Source organism: Myotis nattereri (assembly GCF_964212035.1).
Source record: "Myotis nattereri genome assembly, chromosome: 1".
Classification (NCBI taxonomy): domain Eukaryota; kingdom Metazoa; phylum Chordata; class Mammalia; order Chiroptera; family Vespertilionidae; genus Myotis; species Myotis nattereri.
This window is the reverse complement of record NC_138075.1, coordinates 164,090,285-164,106,851: the sequence shown is the minus strand read 5'-3', so window position 1 is coordinate 164,106,851 and position 16,567 is coordinate 164,090,285. Positions and strand designations below refer to the sequence as shown.

General features: G+C 47.7%; 1 protein-coding gene across 2 annotated transcripts in view; it reads right to left on the bottom strand.

Moving 5' to 3' along the window:
- Positions 1 to 16,567, bottom strand: part of TSPAN5 (tetraspanin 5) — a 180,342-nt gene that overhangs the window by 40,046 nt on the left and 123,729 nt on the right. The window lies entirely within an intron of this gene.

The window sequence follows — 16,567 nt, the reverse complement described above, 5'->3', positions numbered from 1 at the left end:
TAATCAGGGTGTTAACAGGTGCGATGACACACTATTCAGTGCTGTCCACCCACTAAGCGCTCAGTGATCGGAACAGGGTGCAACTGACCATGAGGAAAGACTCATTCCTCACCTTCATTAGCAACTCGGAATCCCCTGCCCAAGCACTGTTGGGGACAGAGTGGGTGGCTGAGCAGATTTGACTGACATGTGGGTTAAGCTAAGCGTCAGGAAAGCTGTCCACCGAGCGAGCGGGGTGCGCGGAAAACGACAGTGAGGGTGGCCACGCGGAAAACGACAGTGAGGGTGGCCACTCCTCCCAGCTCCAGGGAAACCGGAGCTGCCCACCTGGGAGGCCGTCTCCACTCGCTGGGCAGGGACACTTTGCCGGCTTCAGACCGACAGGGGCTGGGCGAGCCGCAGGAGCAGAGGGACGGGAACGGAAAGCACACACACCATGGAGTGCCCGGAGAACGGCCGGCGCTCTTAAAAGCAGGACTTCCCCAACCTCCCAGCAGTGACCCGGCCTCGCCACGAGGGTATGCGATGTGTTCTGAACTCCTGCACGGAACGCTCCAGCGTGGCCGTGGCAAACACCGGGGCCCCTTCCTCCTCCTTTCGCTCTCAGACATCTGAGAAGCGGTTAGGAAGATGTCTTGTTCTCAACATCCCAACAGGAGAACTATGGTCAGCCTCTCACTGCCGGGTCAGAGTGCTATTTCACTTCACATTTCTGACCCCAAACCACAAAGGTGCCGTCCCCCAAGGCACTCGGGGCTCTGCAGTACAAAAATAAAGTCATTCAGCATCTCTCTCTCTCTCTCTGTCTCTCTTTCTCTATTTCTAGGTGCGCGGCACAACTGGGTAACAGGGGACAGGTGTGCACACAGGATCCCATCACACCTAAAGTCACCGAGCGCTTGGCTCCACACGTAGGACGACATCAAGTGCATCCACGAGATGCCTGACTTTCTAACGCTAAAGCCCTTCGTGGACAAATGCTCCCATCGCCCTCCGCAGCTTTTAATCACAGCATCACCACGAGGGTGGGCTGTGGTGGCAGAGGGCACTGCAGTCAGCTGTGCTTCTCGCTGCCAAGAGGGTAGACACGTCACTTCGCTGAGGGCCCTGCGAAATCGCTAACATTTATTTCCCTTGATGACTCACTGGCCCTGTGCTCTGTAGGCAGCGTCTCCCTTTAGCATCACAACACGTTTATTGTGAAATACAGGCTCAGGTTAATGAGGCTCAGAGCCACACAGCTGGAAACCCAGGGAAGTCTCACCCCGAAGTGCACGTCCTCACCAGCCTTGGTGCATCCCCATCCCCCACGGCACAGACAGCTGTGACATTCAGGTTAGAATCTGATGGAATCAGAACAGGACATGACACCTTCCCTCTCCAGGGACCAAAGGCAAGTTGGGGAAGAAAGAGATGAAAACCTCGCCTTCGCCTGAGAACTGGCTGAAGAAAGAAATGCCCCACCCTGGGGTCAGCAATGGAGGGAAGTAGAAAACAGAAGAATCCCACGGTGGGCCAACTTTCTCCTCTTTGTATAAAGTCCTCCTTTCTCGTCCTGCCACTTGGCAAACCCTTTGCTCTCACAGACCATATAAATGGGTTGGAAACCAATAGTTTCCCACAAAAAAAGGGAGAAAACAAAATCAGGATTTAAAAGAAGACTCGCAGACCGTTCCTTTATCACCTTGCTCCAATATGTTCTGCTTTAACTGTGACTTTCCAAACAAGGGCTTAAGAACTTGGAGAGCAGACGCTGGGTTTAAACACAAGGATCGCTCTCAATACCTAAGCAGAGAGCGGTGCGGGCTGGGGCCTCCACACGCACATACCTTCGCAGCTACATCACTAGCAAATGTCCTCCGAGCACTCTCAGCCCATGTGTTTTGTTTTAGAATCAAGTTGTTCCAGCTCCATGTAATTAAACGGAGAGGAGCCAAAAAGCAGAGACAGGCACGCAGCACTCGAGGCACACGGAGTCCCCCTTCCCACCTCTCAGAAAAGGGGGCACAAACCACCCAGCCGACCTCGTTAGGAAGCCGGGAGGCCCGCTCACAGGGAGGGAACAGCTGAGAACACTGGCAGGCAGCTCCTCATTCCTGCGAAACCGAAAAACAGACCGACGCATCTTCCTGCACGGCAACGTATGCAAACACGCAGCACAAACGTTTGTCCACCCGGTTTTTGATGTTTTAAAAGGAATAACAATAATCTCGCCAACACTTGTTGAATGTGAGTAGGAACTAGGTGCTGTTTTTTTTTTACGAATTTGCTACAACAGCTCTGCCTAATGTAGTAGCCACTGGCTACTGAGCCCCCGACATGTGGCTGGCTCAAACTGAGATGAGCTAGAGTCTTAAGATGAATAAAAATAATGTAAAATATCTCATTAATACTTGCTTTATTATTGACTACCCTTTTGAAATGATAAAGCTTTAGATGTATTGGGTGAAACAAAATATATTAGTAAAATTGATTTCACTTGTTTCATTTCCCTTTTTTAAGTACAGTTACGGCAACCTGTAAGTTCCCTATGTGGCGTGCACTATATGACTATTGAACAATGCTGGCCTGAGTGTCCCTCAACAGCCCCGTGTGGTAGATGCTGATCACCACTTTGCAGATGAGGAAACCGAGACTTAGACACCTGGGATAATCCCCCCCCCGCCCCAAGGTCACACAGGTGCCTGTGCTGGAAACAGCAGTCCAGCAGGACTGTAACCAAATCATCAAAGCTTGAAGGACAAAACTGTCCTTGATGGTGCCGTAAAGGAAAAGAAAATAAGGCCAACAGAGACCGTCAGAGGGGATCTGACCAGAGAGCGTTCCCGGAAGGCTTCTTTGCGTGGGATGTAGGAACTGGGGTCTGCAGGATGAGGAGACAGTAACTGGCAAAAATAAAAAAGGGAAGAGTAGTTCAAGCAGAGGGAAAGCATGTACGCACTACATCTACACTGCGGTGGCGGCAGCAGGGCACATCGAAGGGTCTAAAACAGGGGTGGGGAACCTTTTTCTCCAAGGGCCATTTGGGTATTTATAACATCATTTGTGGGCCCTATAAAATCATCAACTTAAAAAAATTAGCCTGCTGTATTTGGTCAAACATTTAATGAACTCACCCCTGATGCCTGCCGGGGCAGGGCCGGACCAATGATTTCTCGGGCCTTCTACGACCCGCGGGCCAGAGGTTCCCTCCTCCTAGTCTAAGGGGTGACTGGTGTGGCTGGCGCACAGAGGATGAGGAAAGAGAAGAGGGCAGGGCAGATTTGCAGTTAGAGACACAAGCATGAACCAGCCCATGCAGGGCCTTGTAAGCCGCATTAAGGAGTCTGGGCATTGCCCTAAGAGGGACAGGAAGCCATTTAAGGGCCGACTGTGTGCAGTGAGCTGTGGTGGGGTGAGGAGTCTGGTCAGCATCAGATTTGGGCGTTGGAGAAATGATGACCTGGGCTGCAAAACAGAGGAGATTCACTGGGGCTAGAAGGAAACAAGACCGATCATGTCCTGGACTGAAATGTAGTGGGGAAACAGAAGTAAAACTATTTAGAAGTAAAGCTGACATTTTCAGTGACGACTGGATATGGTGAAGGGGGCAAGGGTGACGGAGAGGGAGGTGTTGGGGATAATGCCTGTGATTCCAGCATCTTCCACACGGACGGCTTTTCAAATTCCATCGTATGTCCTCTCTGCCAGAAGTGACTCTCGGGGCTAATTTTGTAACTAGCTTGAGATCTAGTGGCATTTCTGAAGGACAGTTTTCTTTCACGGGTATTTTGGCTGCTATCTGAATTTTCTTCGAAGCAAATTTCAGCTTGTGTACTTTAAAAAATAAATTATTTAAAATCGATATACATGTCCACCCCCACCCACTGCTTTTTTCTTCTTTTTTAAAATATATTTTATTGATTTTTTTTTTTACAGAGAGGAAGGGAGAGGGATAGAGAGTTAGAAACATCGATGAGAGAGAAACATCGATCAGCTGCCTCCTGCAACCCCTTACTGGGGATGTGCCCGCAACCCAGGTACATGCCCTTGACCGGAATCGAACCTGGGACCCTTGAGTCCGCAGGCCAACGCTCTATCCACTGAGCCAAACCAGTTAGGGCAACCCACCACTACTTTTATTCATAAAAGGAAGTAGCTACTGGCCAGTGTGGCTCCATTGGTTGGAGCGTCGCCCTGTGCACTGAAGGGTCTTGGGTTTGATTCCTGGTCAGGGCACATGCCTGGGTTTGGATTCGATCCCCAGTCGAGGCGCATATAAAAGGCGACCAATAGATCTTTCTCTCTCTTGCTCTCCCTTCCTCTCTCTCTAAAGTAAAAAAAAAAAAAAAAAAAAAAAAGGAAGCAGGTATGTATAGATGTACGTTAAAATTCACAGGCAACTCTTAAATACTCAAAAAAAAAATAACAATTTCGTCAATGGCATCTGCCCAGAATTCCATGAACAGGCTCAAAATAATAATGCAGCAATGTAACCACAATGAAGGGAAACAAAAGTCAGATTAATCTTCTCACCTCCATTGGAGCCTCAAAAATATTATCTTAAATAACAATGGGTGGGACTGTTATCCCTTCCTCATTCTGATGAAGGGTTTTGTTTTGTTTTGTTTTAATTTTAAGCTCTGCCTGAATAAACAGGACAGATGCATTGAAAACATTTGGCACAGAAGAGAGGAACGAGAGGCCATTAGGAAAGATGTATTTTCTGGAACTGCAACACGTGTCCCTTTTATTAGATGTTTTCTGACGCTTTAGTGTGAACGACACTCCCGTCCTGGCAGGGGTGGGTGAGGTGGGGCAGTCCACCCACGTGTGCTAAACACTTATGTTAACAAAACACACCTTGTCCTTATAGAGCAGGGGCTGATTTCAGGAGTAAGAGGCCTCGGGGCAGAATCCTTGCCAGGTCTAAGGAGGAAGCTCGGGCTGGTGGAAAATTCAATGCTCAGGAAGTCGATCCCAATTTTGCCACGGGGTCCCGGTGTCCCAGTTTGCAGATGCAAACTGTGCAGAATCCACGGAAGATGGAATAACAGATAAAGCTCAGACTTGTAAACAGGACACTCCGCATCTGAGCTGGGTCAGCCTCCCTCTGGTCTGAACACAGGCAGCCTGCTGGTGCACCGGCCCCAGCACAGCCCGGTGCTGTGATCGCGGGGAAGGCTCTCCAGTCATTCAGCAGAGTTGCTGATCATCTACTGGGAGCCAGGCAGCCCTCGAGATGAGACACTTGGATAAATCAGGAGCCAGAACAGACGAAAGTGCCTGTGCTATGGCTGACACTCCAGTTGCGGTGTGTGGGGAGGCAACGGCAAGGAAAGGAAACATAAAGGAGTGGATTACACGGACTTTTAGAAGCCGAGAAGCGCTGTGGGGAAGGAGAGCAGCAGGAAGGACCGGAATGTGAGGAGGGTGCTGCAATATTAAAACAGACCGGGCAAGGCACGTCTCCATTAAGAAAGCGCTGGATGAGCAAATGTGACGGAGATGAAGGAGCTGACTGATGCCTATCAGGGAATGGGGCTCCAGGCACAGGAACAGCCGGGCTGGAGGAACAGTCCCCGGGGGAGGGCTGGCGTGTGCGGGGCAGGGCTAACAGGAGCCAGGCTGGGTTGGTCTTTGAAGGCTGGAGCGACAGCTGTGGTTTCTACTGGGAGAGACGAAGAATCACAGGAGGGTTTCCCAACTTCCTAGAGCCCCCGGGTTGTCATCTGTCAACTGCAGATAACAAGGGCACCCCAGGGAAGGCACAAAACTGCGGTAGGGGCCAGGTGATCATGATGGGCCTGGCTGAGGGTCACAGAGCCCACACGTGCCTGGCACAGCCAGTGCTGGGTGCATACTGGTTCCCTCCCCTTCCTCAGGCACTTCTCCGCCGGCCTCCTCCAGAGTTTGGACCCGTTTCTCCAAACGAGGACACAGCCTCGCTCTCAGAGATCAGTGGTCCTCTCTGAACTTCTGAACCACTGTCCGCATGGACCCTAACTTGCCCTTCACACACACACACACACACACATACACACAAACACACAATTTTAAGGAGGGGCATGACCTGGGTTCACACCACAGGAGTGACGGGGACTGTGAATCGGGGAGCATGTGCCCACTTAAGGGACAGCAGCACCTGCCCTCGTCAGTCCTCTCCCTCCCCAACAGCAGCTGCAGGCGCCTCCCAGGACAGTGGACACAAGTGCCCCCATTCATTGAAAATTAACGAGTACTAGTAAAAGATATTCCAGTCAGAATATCGAGATCGTGTTTCACTTCACATCTTTCCTATTTCGTATTTTGGCTGTCTAGTTCAGGAATTCTGAGTATATTGGCCCCAGAACCTAAAAACCTGCAATTGTTGAAACCCCACATTCAAATAAATTTCTTCCCATCAGGGCTTCTTGATGCATCCTCTTTCTCTAACGTTATCACTCCTTTTATATGACATCCTTTGGAAAGAAGTTTTGGTTTTTATTGATTTGAGAGAGAGAGGAAGGAAGTCAGAGACAGAAACATCAATGAGAGAGAGACATTGACCAGCTGCCACCTGCAGGCCCCCGACCGGGGATCAAGCCAGCAACTCGGGTATGTGCCCTGACTGGGAATCGAAGCAATGAACTCTTGGCTCATTGGTGCATGCTCAACCTCCGAGCCACATCAGCTGGGCGTCATTATACCTAATAAAAAAAATCCTTTGGAGGAATGTGGGATATAAATTATAACCAATACTGACTGGGCTAACTTCTGAAACGACACCACCCCTTTTTTAAAAACTTCCCCTCACCCTCATGGGAGCCCTGCGGCCAGGTCTGCAAAGGGGGCCCAGCCCCACTCCGCCCTCTCTAGGCCGACGTGGGACATGTGACTCAAACATTAGGCTGAGGCAGAGTCTCTCCTCCCCAGGAAATGGGGTCTGGACGCAGTGGCTTTTGTCAGCCTCAGTCTCCCTTATGCTAGAACGGGCTGGGGGTGCTGAGGAGACACCATTCGGATGTAGAACGCAGAAGAGAGACCACAAGTCACTTCTCCTGACCCCTCTCTGCTCCTTATCCGCAAGACCCCTGGCCACATGCCCTTGACCCTGGGTCCCGCACAGCGCCCCTGGGTCTCTATTATACGTCTCTCCCTGCTCCTATCTTAGCTCAAGTACTCTGGGGATTTTTGTTACTTGCAACCAAGAGGCTCCTAAGACGTAACTAAGAGAGCAGATGAATTTCCCTCGTGCTCAGGCCTGTGACAAGCTCACTGCTATTGATGAAGCGTGCAAATGGGCACGCGCATGCTGCTGCTCCGGAGACTCAGAAGGACCTGGCAGCGGCCGTCACCCTTTCCCAGCACTTGGGTACAGGCACTGAGGGTCTGAACTCCCCCAGACACTGCTGGCTCCAGGTGTGAGAGGAACACACAAGCCAGCTACGCTTCCCTGAAGGAAGGAGCTGCCCTCGGTTGCTTGTGGAGTTTTGGAAGAGGAATGATCCAGCTGGAGATGGTTCCCAAAGCAACACCCCCCAGCGGGACCTGGGAAAGGGCGAGGGGGCGGGGGAGCTCTCGTGCTCCCAAGCTCTGTGCACCGGGTTCTGCCCTCCTGCTTTTCCCGAGACGCAGAGGGGCTCTCTGCCTTTGAACTTGCTCCACCCCAGACGAAGGCCAGAGCACCCCTGAAGATGTCTCTACAGTCCAGGGACAGCCTTGTGCGGAAACGCCTTTGTTAGAGTTGGGAGCTGTGTAATGCTCTGGCAAGAATCTGAGATGGGAAGAGAGAAAACAGGGTGGCCTATGCCGGCAATAAAAACCGAGATCCTTCTTGGAAATTACGTAGATGATGCAGGCTCATCAAAGGGAACATGAGGGTTTAAGCAATACAACTCCAGATGGAAACAGGGGGGCTGCAAGTTTACAGCCCACTGATCTTTGTGTCCAAAAAAGCAAGGCTTACCCTGCCCAGGCTATTCCATCAGTAGCTCTCTGATTAGATAAAACCGAGGCTCAGAACAGACCGGAGCAATGTTCTGGAGGCGGAGGAGGACTAAGGGAGAACTCAAGTATTTTGAACCACAGGCAGAAGTGAGTTATCTGTGGACAAACACCGGCCTCCGTGGGAATAAGCTCCCGCTGTCTGTGCTAACCAGCCAAGCAGTCAACTCGGGCTCACAGCAGCTCAAGGCCTAATACTCTCAGGTGTATACTGTTTCTGTGCTGGAATAGCTTAACGCTTTAAAAAACACATCTTGGGCAAGATTTAAAGGGTAATGCAAATAAAAAGTAAACTAGGATTACAATTTCTTAAAGCACAAATAGGGTTCCATAATTCAAGTCACTTAATACGCATCTTCAGTGTACCCTGGGCCCGGTGCTAGGCGCCCAGGACGGAAGGGTGAATAATACAGCAGATGACCTCTGTCCTTAAAGAGCTACCTGTGGAGGGCCAGTGGGCGGGAAACAAATAAGTAAAACCACAACTTACCCACAGAGGATGGAGCCTTCCCGGAGGCTCGTTGCCATAGAAACAGAGAGCGGAGGCTGTGGGCTCACTATGGGGCCAGAGGAAGCTTCCTAGGAAGTGACACTTGAACTGCTCTCCAAGGGGAAGGAGACAGGAAGATCACCCCTGCAGAGGAAGCACCTTGTGCAGAAGGATCAGAGCCTGAACCAGCATGTCCCTCAGGAATCGGCAAGGCTTCCAGGCGGGAGCGGAGATAGTCGGCACAGCAGGCCTCCAGCAGCAGGGCTCCTCCCAGTGTAGGGCCTGCTCCAGCCGCAGCACCAGGAACTGGTTAGAAACACAATTCTCCCGAGCCCCTGGGGTGGGGCCCAGCAGGCCCCGTATTAACGAGCCCTCCAGGTCACTGCTGAGAACCTCTGGGCTAGGGGCTGCTAAGCAGGGGCCTGGTCGCAGCAGGCTCGGTGTGTCCTGGGGACCAAGGCTCCGCCAAGCTACAGGAAGCCAAGGAAGGGTTTTCAGCACAACAATGACAGGACCAGACTGCACTTCAGAACAGTCATCCCAGTTCAGCTCAGAGAATGAACTGAAGGGAGGTGGGCGGCAGGTAGTGAGACAGGCTGGGAGGCTACCCCCGCAATCCTGGCGACAGTGCCACCAGCCCCAAAGGCGGCGGCATGAGGATGAAGACAGGAGAGAGGACTGAGGAGGAGACTCTGGGGCTTGGTGACAGGAAGCAGGCGGTGTAAGGCTAAGACCGTGGTTCCTGAACCAGGATGTCTGGGTTTGAGTCCTAAATATGCTTCCCTGGGCAAGTCACTTAATCTCCCCATGTCTCAGCTTCCCAATTTAGAAAATGGGGATACTGATTTCTTCAGAAGCACGCTCCCTGGGAGCAGGGATTTTTGTTCGTCTAGTTAATTCTGAATCCTCCAAACTATCTGTTGAATGGATGAGTGGATTACTTGTGGGAGATGAGGAAGACGGAAGAATCTATGGACATTCCCAGGCTTTTAGCTCAAGCAACTTGGTAGGCTGTGGTGTCATTTAAGAAGCTGGGAAGAATATTTTAGGAGAGAGATTTATTTGAGAGCTCAGTTTCAGACATGTTGCCCCTGAGATGAATGCCGGGCACACACGAGAAGGTGTCCTGGCACATACCCGTGAGGGCCCAGAGGCTGTCAGCAAGGTGGCTCCAGAGTCAGACTTTGGTTAGAAATCGGGCTCCACCACTTACTCATTGTGTGACCTTGAGCAAGTAATGTAACCCCTCAGTTCTCTGTTTCCTCCTCCATAAAATACAGAGAACAGCAAAATCCATCTCATAGGGTCACTGGGAAGACTGGATGCGATAATGCATGGAAGGTGTTTCTTCAGGTGCCTCGCACGTAGAACGTGCTCAACAAACACCTGTTACTGTGGTCACTGTTAAGGCCATATGGAAAGTCTGTAGAGAAGAGGACCAAGGCAATGTCCCAGAGAACACGCAGACTTATGGCGAAGGGCAGAGAGAGAACGTGGAGGGGAGACGACAAAGAAGTAGATAAAGGGGCAGCAGGAGACCAGGAAAGAGGTTTGACCAAAGTCCATGTAGGGGGAGACCGTAATCTGCCATGATACATTAACACAGGGAGAAAGGGGCTGAAACAGTGAGGCTGCTTGTGTTCAGTGAAACTGAAAATAAAACACAGAACAACAAGAAAACATTAAAGAAAGTAGCTTCCCTTATTTCAAACTAGTCCCTGACTGCGGACACCTCCTTCAGCACCGCCACTAGACAATGCCCCTGGGTTGGCTGGGCAAGACTCAACATTAATTGAGAGGGCGGGCAACCACCCACAAGAAACTCGGGACTGGACCAGGGTCACCTCTGTAGTAGCCAGTGGTGTCCTTTGCCTTGTGTAGGAGACAGAAGGGAAACAGAGTTATGCAATGTTCTCTAAAGACCAACAGATTGGGTGCAGGGAACCCCAGGTTTAGTGCCAATAGGAACATTATTAACTAGTGGGGTGAATTCAGTCAAGTCACTGAAGGACAAGTGTAAATGGAGATTACCACCACCTGGCCAGCTACACGGGACTCGGCGGTCCAACACAAATGAAGGGGAGACCTTTTGAAAAGGATGTGCTCTATATGTACTTGATGTAATTAAAATATCACTTTTTATCCATCTGTTAAAATGACAGAGTACAATCACGCTGTAGCTACTGGCTCTGTCATCTGGCACATATGCAGCCCCTAAAAATCAGTGCACATTCATTAGAATCTGTGCTTATTTGGTGTCTCCAGAGAATTTTGTGTTGGAAGATAATTTTCTCAAGTTTCTGAACTTCTTATGAGGGAGGAACTGATTGATTGTGTCATTTGTTGTGGACAATCTTTTTGAGGAAATTTGGAAGATAGAAGTAGTGTTTCTCTACATTCACCCTTGAAAGGATCAGGCAGGTTTACTGCCCACTATAAAAGTTTCGGGTTCCCTGAACCCAGGGTTCCCCTCCTATAACACAACTCACTATGTACACAAGTGTCAACGGACCCTCTCTGCATCACCGTACGGAAATTGGAGCTCAGAGAAAGAGTGTGAAAAACACTGATCCAGTGGGTACCAGTATTGCTGTGATTTACAAAGTCCTATGTCCCTGACCCAGGAGTCTGGAGTCTCTGGGCATCCAGGACCCCGTGGCAGGGTAACTGGCTAGCTGGCAGGTAGGGCAAAATCTCAGACCGTTCACAATCCTTGTTTCTGTTTTACGGAAGAGGGGTTCGTGTTTCCCTCCCACCCAACAAGTTGTTCCCCAGAACCCACGGCTGCTCTGGTCTGCCCTGCTGGAAGTCAGCTGTTACAGCTGGGAAGGCAGAAGAGATTTCAATCAGCGATTTCTGGTACTTTTACCCCCAGTTGAATGCAAACACTCTCTGTGCCTATGTGTCTATGTGTGTTTTAAAGTTTTTCCATTTAAAAAATTTTTCTTTAAACTTGTTTGTTTCACCAATAACATCTACTTTCTTTTCTAAGAAACATAATGACACACATTTTCTGGGTGTGGGGGAGTCTTATTAATAAATGTCTTTGCTATAGTTAATGTATAATTATGTTATTTTAAAATGTTCTCATTTAACTGTAAATATTAAAATACTAAGAAATAACATTTATTTCAGGAAAAGTTTAATAAACACATGCCTTAGTTATAAATAATTATTTAAAAACGCCAGGAGAATGTAACTTCAATTCTTCAGGCATTAATGTTATCTAACCTATAGTGTGTACACACACACACACACACACACACACACACACCATCTAGGCCAGTGGTTCTTAACCTTCCTAATGCCATGTTCCTCATGTTGTGGTGACCCCCAACCATAAAGTTATTTTTGTTGCTACTTCATAACTGTAATTTTGCTACTGTTATGAATCATAATGTAAATATCTGATATGCAGGATGTATTTTCATTGTTACAAACTGCACATAATTAAAGCTTAGTGCTTAATCACAAAAACAGTATGTAATTATATATGTGTTTTCCGATGGTCTTAGGCGACCCCTGTGAAAGGGTCGTTCGACCCCCAAAGGGGTTGCGACCCACAGGTTGAGAACCACTGATGTAGGCGAAGCCACTATAGAAAACTATAATCGGAGTCTGCTACATTGACTTGTTAGAATTCAGAATGTTTCTTTAAAATGAAATCTTGACAATATCAGTAACAAAGGCATCCAAGAAATCATCTTTGAGAACCTCAAGTTCATGTTAAAACCAGAATTGGATTTCCTCCCAGTGGGCCTTTTGGAATGCTAAGTTCTGAGAGAAGCATGCTACATCCTAGAAATGCCACACAGCCGCCTTCATAGCTATCACACCAATTATCATTCCGATCAAATCAAGCAAACCCCAGGAAATGATGGCAGGTACCTTCACTTCAAGCTCTTGTTTACATTTCCATGCTCATGTTTAAAATCCCTTTAATATCCTTACTGGATCGACATCAACTTTCTGATGCTTTATATGCAATCGAGACCCAAAGCGTCCTGAGAGATGCATGCAGAAGGCAGGGAGCCCCCCAGGAGCGCCGAACCCATCGACTGCCATGTGAAAGGAGCCTGCAGGCAATTAGTCCTTTGTGTGGGTGACAAATAAACCTCCACATAAAAGGCTCTATACACCGAGGTGTCTTTGATCGGTCTCCCTGGCTCAATGACTCACAAAGGATGGGGAGAGGAGCGTCTGAAAACAAAAGGGCAGACTGACGGCACCATTTAGTTATTTATTCTGTACGTTCAGCTCAGTTTTTCCTCTTTCCAACTTCTCATGACACTATAAAAAGAAATGGAAAGGATTCTTTTCAACCCAAAACATCAGCGCCGCATACTAAAGAGAAAAGTATTGGCTTAACACAGAACCCGTACAAACCACTACAGATCAAACTGCTCTCTCTAGTTAGGTATTTTTAATAGGGGAAATGGGTTCTGACAAATCACTCTTTTATATAAGAGTTTATTACGGACTCTTGGAAATTAATTTATATGTAGGACAGGCTGCAGCCAAATGATTCACAGCGTCAGGATGTAAGGCTGGGTTCTGAACAGGCGCTGCCTTGGAGACTCCCCGTGCGTGTGCAGTCTGGAATTTTCCTTTCTACCAGAATTGTCTGAAGCCTCTCGAGATGAACAACGGTGTGAATGATGTGCGAATAAGCTGCACCTATGTCCTCTGGTTTAAAGATGCCCACAACTTTCTCCCCACGGCATGATGTTAAAATGACTGGAAAGCATGAAGTGTTAGAGATCCGGGTGCTTCTGAAATGATGTATTAACTCAGATGAATGTAAGAGGGTCTGTGTGGAAACAGGAATTATTCCTCTGATATTTATCATTGAGATATGTGATGAATACCACTGATATTTTCCCCCAGTGAAAAGGGATGATATAAAGGAACCATATATAGATGAATGATGAATAGTAGTAACACAGTCGAAAGAGCATGGCCTTTGGGGATAAACCATGGCTCAAATCTGGGCCCCAGCATTTCCTGGCTGTGACCCTGGACGAGCTGACAGACCCAATTTGCTCACCTGTAAAGGGGGATGGTAATAGCATCCACACAGAAACGATGTGGCCATTCATGAGGTAAGGGATGTGTTTGGTGGATAGCATGCATTCAGTAAACACACTAGTATTATTGCAATTAAAAATGTCATGCAAAAAGCATCATGGCTCACTTTCCCGATAACAAAAGGCAATTATCTTGTCATCTGTGCATTATTCAATCTGTCCAGCAGATTTTGACCGGAACAGAAATAGTTTTCTCGCATACCACGGGAATCAAGATTACAAAGAGGATTTTAAATCTTCTTTTTTCCCTTTTGCAAGAAACTTCTTTTTGCTCTCAGTATAAGATTTCATTTAAAGCTGTTTAACCAGAGAGGGTCGCCATGGGAAAGTAAGCCGCTGACAGCATACATTCGGCTCACACTAATTTATAGAGGGAGCATATAAATGAAAAATAAGTTGGCCGAGAGCCCACGGTTTGCCCTTGAGCCTCTGCCAGCAGGGTTTCATGCAATGTGATTAGTGAAATGAGGAGACCCTGGGTGATTAATTAGTGCTCCCTGTCAATCCTATCAGGCGGGCTTTCCGCCAGGGATGTAAAATAAGCCACCTGATTTTAACTTCCTCATCTCAAAACCGACGTCCCTGCAAACATGACGTTGTCAAGCACTTCAAATGTTGAAGGAAAATTTCCTCCATATCACGTTTAAGACCAAGCCTGCTTCCTTTTGACACACAGTTTAGCTCTGGTAAATGGCAGACTGCATGGGAAATGCTCTAAATCCAGAAGCTTGTCTGCAAATGCTCTGAGCACCGAATCAAACTAAACTCATCTCAGAAGTCCCTATAAGCATTCGACACTCAAAAGAGAAAAACTCCTCTATGGGTGAACAGATTTACTACAGACACCCAAAGGTCCATCAGTCTCTTTAAAACGGAAGCCATTACAAAAACTGTACATCAGTAACTTTTACTAGATTTTACCATGCAGCTATCCGTGTGGTTTTTTAAAAATCTTCTCACTGTCTGCTTCATTAGACATTAAGTAACTTTTAATCTACAAACTCGTAGATACTTTTTTGTTGTTTTTGTTAATCCTCACCTGAGGATATTTTTCCATTGCTTTTCAGAGAGTGGAAGGGAAGGGGGAGGGGGAGAGAGAGAGAGAGAGAGAGAGAGAGAGAGAGAGAGAGAGAGAGACCGACCAATGTGAGAGAGACACATCGATCAGTTGCCTCCAACATGAGCCCTGATCAGGGCCAGGGATCAAGCATGCAACTGAGGTACATGCCCTTGATTAGAATCAAACCTGTGCCTTCAGTCCACAGGCTGACGCTCTATCCATTGAGCCAAACTGGCTAGGGCAATAATTTCCTAGATACTTCTGACACGTATTTTATCCAAGTATGGTCCCAAGGTAGATGCCACTATATATGGATGCATTAGTTTATTAACTGCACAGGCAGTTCTCTGGTATCTATTACTATTTCAGTCAAGTTTCTTAAATTAGATTTAAAAGAGAAAGAAATAACTTCTCTAAATTAAATCAGTTCCTTTAACTAAGGCTGACCTCTGGGTAGATAATTTGTGTAAACATATAATGGGTCCTGCCCTTCTCTAAAGCTCATCGTTAGTCGGGATCTCAAAAACAAGCTCTGCATGTGAGATGGTGGGTAAAGATATAAATATTCTATGCTGGTCTATATAATATCGTCTCATTGTAGACAAAGGCTCTCCATGAATGAAATCCTGTGTAAACAACAGTGCACACACTCGCAAACATCTTATGCTACACAGTGGCGGTCCCATACGGTGAGATCGTCTGCTCACGATGCAAAGGCCCCAGGTTTAAAGGCCTCAGGCTGGGCTGAACCAGGAGGAGGCTGTTCTGACGTTGGCTCACACACTGCTGGAGCTGAAAGGAGCCTCTGAGATCCAGCGAAGTTGGGTCCGGAGACAGGAGACGGAGAATCTCCATTTAGAAGCTGGAATCCCAACTCCAACCTAACTTCATTCTCTCCTACATACACAGGGAATCCAAGGCAGCCCAACAGATGAGAACGTCCAATCTAGGCAAGTAGCTCCCCACTCCCGAGAGCCCACACACAAGCTGGAACTTTCAAAGGTCAGCATAAAGGTAGCAAAGCATCCCAGACAACATGCGATTTCTCAACAATCCCGCAGAGGGCTGGACACTGGCCCTACCTGCCCAGGTTGATAAATGGCCACAGGGACCAAACCCGGAGGCACTCACCATCTAGTCAAGAGATAAGTAATACATCAATAATTAGCATAAACCCATTTGCAGTAAATGTCATACATGAGATTGAGAAAAAATTGTCAGTTCAGAGAAGGCTACCAGAGGCTCAAAAGGAGGGCAGGTTTCATGAAAGGGCATGAGGCTTGCGGGGTGGGTAGAATTTCAAGAAATGAAGGTGGAGGGCCTTCTAAGAGAGTGTTCCTCCCAGTCCAATGGGTCAGGGCCAGCGTTTTCCTCCCCAGGGAAACAGAACAGAATGTATTCCACGTGGCAACATGGGGTACTGCTTCATGGAACTTGTGGTTCATGCATAAAATGTTATTTCATACTGAGGGTCTTGGTCAAAGAGTTTGAAAGCCACTGCCTTGTTTTATGGGAAATAAAGAGTGAAATTGTCTATCTGGCTGGAACATAACAACTAAGTTGTGAGGTCATCCCAGGCCAGATTGTGGACATGTAGAACACAGCATCAAAGAAACTGGGTTTTATGCTCTGGGACAGAGAGGTCATTGGAGGTTTTTAGCTTTTCACCTTTTTAAAAAAAAAAAATTTTAAACTTTATTGACACCTACTGTGCTTAGTATCTCACACCTATTGCCTCACTAATTGTAACATGCATCCTTTGAAGTGGGTATCACTCCTTTATAGAGGGGAAAGTGAGAATCAGACATACTAAAAAGCAAGGTTTTGTTTTATTTTACTTCAAGGCTCATACTTTTTTTTAAAAAACAACAGAAAATTATAAAGTACCAGAACTGGGCTCTAGGAATATTAATCTTGCACCTTCAAATAGTGAAACTTAATAGACTTTAGACAACTATATTATAA